Here is an 8,319-nt window from a genome sequence, read left to right as displayed (position 1 = left end):
ATTTGGGGAAGTGACCAGAGCCAAGCTGACTTTTGCTCACCCTGATTGCTGATGCCAGAGCAGGTCTGTTCCACCCTAGGCCAAGAGAGCTCCTGGAAGCCTGGCTTACCACGGGCACAAAAAAGGGAGAGGTCAGCTCCAGGCTGAGCTAAGAGCCTTTGCCCACGGATACCCCAACTTGGCCTTACTTATCACCATAAGACCTGCCAAAGAACAACCCAAAAAAACAAAATTGGAGCTGTGCCTCCAAGTGGTAGAGCTCTAGCATTGAACCAAAGAGCTCAGGGACAGGGCCCCCAAGCTTTGAGTTCAAGACCCAAGCTGACCTTCCCCCATAAAACACAGGTTGTCTAAATGTGAATTAGTATGATTTGTGCAGTATTTCTGAAGAATGGTGATACTGAAGAAAGCACCCTAATTCTAATGACAGCTGAACTTGTGACATACAGCTATGTGCTGAGTCCTTCACAGGGCACTATTTGCTGGGTCCTTCCCACATGGGGGTTTTGTGCGGAGTCCTCAAAAAGGTGCTGTTTGGTGAGTCATCCCAAAGGGTGCTATGTGCTGAGTCCCTGAGAAGAGTGGGCCATCCTGGGTTTTTCAAAGGGTGCTGTGTGCTGAGTCCATTACACAACGTACTGTATGCTGAGTCCCTCAAAAGGTGTGGTGAGCTACTGCATCCCAAAGGGTCCTGCTATGTGCTGAGCCCTTGCGAAGAGAGGGATGAGGTGAGTTTTTTGAGTGCTGTGCGCCGAGTCCTTTACACAGGGGGCTGTGTACTGTACTTCAAATGGTGCTGTTTGCTGATTGCTTCCACAGTATGGTATGTGCTGAGCCCTTCAAAATTGTTCTATGTGCTGATTTTTTCGAAGGGTGCTGTGCACTGGATGTTTTACACAGGGTGCTTTATACTCAGCCCTTCAAAGGGTGCTGTTTGCCGAGTACTCTACCCAGCATACTACATGCTGAGTCCTCAAAGGGAGCTGTGTGCTGAGTCCTTTACACAGGGTGCTTTGTGCTGTTTTTGGAAGTGTGCTGTGTGTTGAGTCATCCCAAAGGGTGCTATTTTCTGAGTCCTTGAGAGGTAGTTATCCAAAACACTCACACACACACACACACAAACACACATACACACACAAGTTTCACTATGCACCTGCTTGGTGTGTGGAGTGGAGGGGGATGGAGGAGAGTCTCCTCCAGGGGTGGGGCTGAGGGGAGATTCGATCTCCCGGACCAGTACTGGGGGTGGGGTGTAGTGCTGAGCTGAGGTAAGGCTGCAATTGCCATGGTCTGGAAGCCTCAGGGCCCAGTCAGGGCTGCACTTGTGGCCAGGGCTGGGGGGCTGGGCCCAGGGGAGGAGGGGCAGGGCCCAGGGGCACACTTTGGTGGCAGCAATGGCCAGGGGCCCAAGGGGGTAGGGGTGTGTGCGCAGCAGGGGCGGGTTGGCCCAGGAGAGGAGTGTGGGGCAGAAACAGAGCTGGGAGAAGAGCGAGCATGAGCACAAGCACCAGTGGAAACGGCTTCAGTGGCTGGCGGCTGCTCCGATCATAGCGTGGGTCCTGGCTGGTTGCATAGAGCATGCAGAGCCTGCATGGCAGGCTATGGCCGCGTGTAGCCCCTCGGAGACATAGCAGCCATGGCAGCCTTGAGTCTGAGGTCCCGGTTAGGGGAGCACGGGAGAGTGAGCAGCTGCTGAGGCAGAGACGGCGGCCACAGGGGAGGAGGCCATTGAGGGGGCGACAGCGGCTGAGGAGAAGGAGAAGAGGCTGAGCGCTGCCCGGCCATGCACCAGCGGACACCCCCGCTCCTTCCCAACAGCGCTGCCTTTCAAACATGGTGCTGCAGGCTCAGACTGGTGGAGCCTCTTGCAGTCACCTGGCGGAGATGGCGCACCCCTGTGGGGCTTGTGGCCTTGACTTGGTCCCCGCCCCGGGTCCTCAGACTCAGGTCGCGCACCCAGAGTCGCAGCCTACAGCTTCTCCCAGCAGCTCACGTGAGTGGCCGCCCTGCAGGCCAGCACCTGGCGTGACCCCTGCACCTTGTGACTCCACCACTCTACCCCTTCCACCCCATCCCCGCGGACCCTGAACCTTACCTCTCGCCTCCCCTCTCCTGTCCTACCTGCATCTCCCCAGCACCCCACAGTCCGCCCTGGCTCTGCCACAAATGCACCCCAGGGGTGGGGGTTGGAGCTGGGTGTTGACCTGGGGATCCCAACCCCATCCCTAGCATCCAGTGTCCCAGGAAAATGGGAGCTGCAGGGATGGGTGAGGAGCACCCATCCAGGGGCACCACAGAGCCCCTGGTCTGGAGCAGTGGGAGCCACACAGCCATGCATCTGCACCCTTCCTGTCCCTGGTGGGAACCTGCTGCCTTTAGTCAGAGATGGGGAGTAGCACCTCCACACCTGCCTTCTTAGATCTTTTCCTTTTTGCTGGGGAGGGGGGTGTTGGATACAGAAGATAGGCCCCCTTGCTGTGTGAGCCCTTGTTTTCTGTGCTCAGTCACCCTTTCACCTGAGGACATTCCCAGAAGAGCCCACTAGAGAGGTGAGGGCACTGGGGTCAGATAGAAAGTGGATATTTGGGAGAAACACACACCCCCTCTGAGAGACATACACCAGCCTGTACCCCCAACCCCAGCTGTCAACAGTTCTGACTGGGTGATCACATTTCCCAGCTCTGCCAGCTTCTGGTAGTGCTCCCAGTCCATCTGGTCTCCTTGTCCTCCCCAAGAATCTGCCAAGTCGCCCCAAAGTATGTAGGCTGAAAGTAGGGACTCTATCCATGTATATAGACTTTAGGACCCCATCAAAGTCCCCAACAACGCCCCCACCCCAGGTCATACACCACTCTGGAGGCACCATGACCCCCTGCTTTGTATTCTGTCCAGGCTCTGAGGAGCCATGTGTCTCGGGACTCCTTCACCCAGCGTCCTGGCCTAGGGTTTTGGTGAATGAGGAGTCAAAGCTGGATGTTCCCAAGAGGAAGGGTCTGGCAATGGAGAAAGGGGGAGGCAGGATGGTTCTGCATAATTAGAGCATTGTTCCCCTTGGGTGGTTGCCCCTGGTTCTGACAAGGGAACCCCTCTGCTCAAGCTGGTACATTGCTCAGAAGAGAAAGTAACAAACTCCAGAAAGGCACTGCTCTGAGTCTGTGTTTATGTGTTTGTGTGTGTGTGTGTGTGTGTGTGTGTGTGTGTGTGTGTGTGTGTGTGTGTGTAAGAGAGAGAGATGAGTCTTCTGTCACTGATTTAGATTTGTGTTTGTGTTTCTGTGTGTGTGTGTGTGTGTGTGAGTGTGTGTGTGTGTGTGTGTGTGTGTGTGTGTGTGTGTGTGTGTGTGTGTGTGTTTGTTGGGAGAGCAGGGAGGATGAGAACAATGAAAATATATTTAAGTCACTGGGTCTAGAAAGAGCAAAAGCATTTTATTTGTTGTTCTTTTTTCATTAATGCCCATTAGGAGACCAGCCACAATTTTTGTTTTCTCTTTCACCGTTTCATGGCTCCTTTAGGGAAGGTTTCAGTAGATGTTCCTTTCCACCTCTTTCTTCCCCTTTCCTGCAGCCCACAGTAACTCCTGGGCCTGAATGGGTCTCCCCTAGGAGGCCTGTGTGAACCAGACCAGTGTGGACACCTGCTCTTCTGTCTTCAGCCAGAAGGCTCATGAGGCTACTGTGACAACAGCCGCACTCTTCCAGCCAGACAGTCTGCTCTGGTGTGTATAGTTGGAGCTAATTCAAGGTTGGGAATGAGTCTGCCAAACATAAATAGGGAACGAGATGGGGATAGTAGGGCAGGGGCTGTGAATCTAGGAGGGTCTGGGAAGTGACGATCGGTGTGACATGGCAGATGGTTCACCACGACCAAGGATGAGAGGGGAATCTTACCCAGGGTATTGGCGGTGTACATCTTGGCAGGGGGCTCCAGGCCCCCAATGGTGGCATGGATTCCCTCCAGGGGCAGTGCACTGGTGGGCAGTCCTCCCTGGAGTTCTGCAGACTCCAATCTGTGTCCCTCCTGGGCTGTTTCCAGCTGCGCAATGGTAGGCAAGTGTGTTCCCTCTGCTGGAGCCTACTTGGGATCAGGACATGGCAGTTACCTGAGGCTCTCTGAATGCCATTTTCTATAACCTGCTGTAGGCTGTCTGGAAGGAAAAGGGGACCACTGACTTTGGAACCCTTTAAGTTTGATTGGGACATGTGAAATGCCAGGTTTTCCAGGGTTTTTCCTTGAAGCTGGCAATTTCTACTAATGCTTGGGATTCTGGGTCAAATTAGATGGACCATTTCAGCCACCAAACAATGACGTTCAAAGCAGCACAAGCAGAGTTCCCAAGCCAGATGGTCTCCTGCTATGAACGTCGTGCCTTGACTGCCTTTCTCTGACAGCTGCCGATACTTCTCAACCTCTCTCTAGGGTGATCACTACAGTCGAGGATGTCATGGGGAGCAGAGATTGTGACCTTGTTATCTGCAGCCTACTAGCTGTGAGTAGAGACAATTCCCAGGAACTGTACTGGACTCTGGGAGATTCAGAGACCTGGGATGCCTCAGGGGTCCTATCTCTGGAACATGAAACTTGGGGGCCAGATATGGTGGACCATCCTGTCTGGCCCCAGGGAGTGGAGAGGAGGCCCCTTGAGCCAGGCTTTCACCTCAGGGCAACCTTGTTCACAGCTGAGTGGGGAATTGAGTGCCACACAGCTGGTCAGTGGCCGGACAGAGATCTTTGAGAAGATAGGCATCCCAGAGGCCCCAAAATACAGTGAGTACATCATGGCTCACATCCTTGGAACCAAAACAGTTAAGTGCGGTGGCACCAGGAGGGTGGGAAGAGGGAGGAGGTAGAACTGTTGGAGAGCTACATCAGGCTTTGCCCTCACCCAGGATGCTTACCTGAATTGGATGGGACTTTTCTGTAGTATTGTCATACACAGATGCTCATTCGTTTATCCAACAAACCGTTACAGTGTGTGCCAGGTCTTGGTGGGGGAAGAGGAGGGGGTCATACACGATGAAAGGTTCCAGTGCTGGTTCCACAGCACATGAAGAAATCGTGCAACAAGTGTAGGATTATGAAACAAAACAAGGCTTTCTTTCATCATTAACCTATCCCCATGAGGAAGGGGATCCTTCACTGTATTCAGTCTTGCAGCTGGGGAAAATGAGGCATTGAGAAGCCAAGTGACCTACTCTTGACTTCCAGCTGACAGGAAGCTCAGCCTGACTTCTCTGCCATACTTCCTAGGACAGTGGGTGTTATTCAGTCCACTTCTTGTGGTGGGACTTCCACTTTTTCATTTTTGAGGCTTGAATTTGAGGCCTGGATGCTGTGCCTGAGCTCCTTAGATCAAGGCTAGCGCTCTACCACATGAGCCACAGCATCACTTCCGGTTTTCTGTTGGTTCTTTGAGTATAAGAGTCTCACAGACATTCCGGTCTGGGATAGCTGTGAACCATGATCTTCATATCTCAGCCTCCTTTGTAGTTACGATTATAGGTCTGAGCCACCAGCACCTGGCTTAAGTGTAATTCTGGCCCTCTCTTCCTCTTTCTTTCTCTCTCACCCCCTCCTCCCCCTCTCCTCTCTCCCTCTCTTTTTCTCTCCCCACTCTTTCCCTCTCTCTCTATCCCTCTCTCTTTCTCTTTCAGGAACTGGTTGAATAGGTGCTGGAGGAGGTGGCCCAGCATCCCCATGTGGCTGGAACCCAAGGTGTCCCTCTCATTCTGGAGGTGGGCTGAGGGTCAGGAGCTGTTTTGCTCAGCCTGTTGAACTAGCTTCATGAGGTAAGCCCCTCTGTACCCCGGCTAGACTTTGATGGCTATTCATTGTCCATCCCTTGATTCCTTCCTCACATCCCTCTGCTACACCGTTGAAGGAAAGTGGATGAGGAGATGTTGCCTTGTCCCCCTGCCCAGCACGATCCCGGGACTCTGACCCATACCCCCACCTATCTGGTCAGGGCCTGGCTATAAGACAATGAAAACACTCCTTGTCTACTACCCTTTGCTGGCGAGTGTAGTTTTGGTTAGGGGAGTGGGGTGCAGAGGAAAGTGCCCAGACCTGACACCTCCCGGAGGACATTTGTTCTTGTGACAGAGCCAAGTCATTGCTATGGATAAGGAGGAAGCCGCATGGTGGTGGTCAGAAGCTCATGGCTCCCACCCATCATCCTGGCTGTTCGGGAGGCTGAGGTTTGATGGTCATGACTCAGAGCCAGGCCGGGCAGGAAAGTCCAGGAGATTCTTATCTCCCATAAACTACCTCCCTCCCCAAACCCACACACAAGCCAGATGTGCTGTGGCTCAAGTGGTAGAGCCACAGCCTTGAAAAAAGAATCTCAGGGATAACACCCAGACCCTGAATCCAAGTCCTAAGACTAACACAATCATAAAATAAATGAACAGTGTACAACTTTTATCTGACTACCAAGAAAGATGGATACAGTTTTCTTCTGTACTTGTAGCCAAAGGTAAGGGGCTCCCCTTGATGTTCCCCTAAACCTCTCTTCTCCTTTATATGTCCAGGCTTAGGTTGCAGGACAGAATTCGGATCATCCCCCTGGATGTGACCTTAGCTACCCTTCCCCAAACACCTTCCTTGGGGTCAGGATCCTGGATACACTCCCTGCTGGGAGGATGAGGCACTGCAGAGATGAGGGTAGGTATCCCCAACACTCTCTCTCTCTCTCTCTCTCTCTCTCTCTCTCTCTCTCTCTCTCTCTCTCTCTCTCTCTCTCACACACACACACACACACACACACAAACACAAATACCCCTAAGCCAACTCAGACTAGCCTTTTCCAAAGACACTTTATCTCCTTGGATTAACTGACCTAAGAGAGAATTTTGATCCCCTGTAATTGATTATTTTAACTTGGGCTTGCTAGATGACAGGAGATAAACAGGAGCAAAAAAAAAAAAAAACAACATTTGGTGCCCATCACCTGGTGCTCAGGCTCATGCCTGTCATACTGGCTACTCTAGATGCTGAGATCTGAGGATCACAGTTTGAAGCCAGCTATAAGCTGGACAGCCCGTGAGGAGACTACTCTCCATGGAACCACCAAAAAGCTAGAAGTGGAGCTGTGGCTCAAGTGGTAGAGCACCAGCCTTGAGCAATAAAACTCAGAGAGCAGCTCCCAGATCCTCAGTTCAAGCCCACACAAAGAAATGGCCCCATCTTGTTGCCCACACATTGCCAAGGCCTCAAGCCCCCTCTCATGGGGTGTGATACAACACCTGTCCCTGGGTGGTGTATCAGGGCCTCCAGAGATCTGGTGGTGGAATCCAGGCCTTTCCCTTCATGCACTCTCAACCCACACTGGCTGGAATGCAGAGCCTGACAAGCCAGCAGCCTGCAGAGTGGAGAGGCTCCTGCTCTGCCAAGGTGATCGGAATGGTCTTCTTGGAGGCAGCACTTGAAAAGGGGGTCTTGCTTAACAAGGAGTATCTGACAGGAAGCACAGAGTACAAAGGTGCTGAATATGATGGGCAACACAGCAGAGTATGTTCATTTCTAGCCAGGGCTGCTGTTGAGAGACTCGGTATAGATGTGTGACTTGGTATAGATGTTGGAGACTGTCCTGAGACAGCCTGAGGGGTCATAGAAGAACAGCTATCCAGGGCTGAGATTGTGTCTTAGAGGTAGAGGGCTCAGCTAGCATGCAAGAAAGCATGGGTTGGATTCCTAGGTCTTGCATACACAGAAAAAGGTGGACGTGGCACCATGGCTCAGGTGAAAGAGTGCTCCCCTAGAGACAAAGAAAGTCGGGGACAGCGCTGGGGCCCTGATGTCAGGCCCTAGGGCTGTCACCATAAAACAGTTCTCCCAGGGACCTTTGTGACAGTTGGATGGCTATGCCCTGAAGCTCTCAGTAGGTCCATCCATGCTTTGTGTCTCCTTTGACAGAGGGGAGCTGGATACTCCTTCTGCCATGGGCACCCCTGGGCCCGGTTATCAGCAACCCTCCCAACGTCTTCCACCGGGACATGGAGCAGCTGGCCCCAGCAAAAAGTATATGCCTATAGGGTAATATTTTGAAGAGTGCATTGGAAATATTCTAAATATAATAATTAAGTTGAGCAATTTCACATTGACAGTAATTAACTAGAATAATTTAATGCTAATTGGACAAGTTTGTCTTTCTAAATAAACAAAACCTATTTCTCCTTTTACTTTATCAGGGAAATATCTGAGCAAAAAATGGAAATAAACATATGACTCTATAACAACTGGAATGAATTTTTGCCTTTTTATTAGCAAACATTAACTTTACACAGTATTTTATTGTGTTATACACATATGTCCATATAATGT

General features: G+C 51.7%; 1 long non-coding RNA gene across 1 annotated transcript; it reads left to right on the top strand.

Moving 5' to 3' along the window:
• The first annotated feature begins 4,682 nt into the window (after window positions 1-4,682).
• Window positions 4,683-8,094, top strand: LOC138839171 (uncharacterized). Its single transcript, XR_011375891.1, has 4 exons — window positions 4,683-4,764; window positions 5,652-5,786; window positions 6,528-6,660; window positions 7,912-8,094. It is a non-coding gene; the product is annotated as an uncharacterized lncRNA (long non-coding RNA).
• The last annotated feature ends 225 nt before the right edge of the window (window positions 8,095-8,319 follow it).

Source organism: Dipodomys merriami, unplaced genomic scaffold, assembly GCF_024711535.1.
Source record: "Dipodomys merriami isolate MVZ:Mamm:240054 unplaced genomic scaffold, mDipMer1.0.p SCAF_2955, whole genome shotgun sequence".
NCBI classification, from domain to species: Eukaryota; Metazoa; Chordata; class Mammalia; order Rodentia; family Heteromyidae; genus Dipodomys; species Dipodomys merriami.
This window is presented reverse-complemented; position numbering and strand designations above follow the sequence as displayed.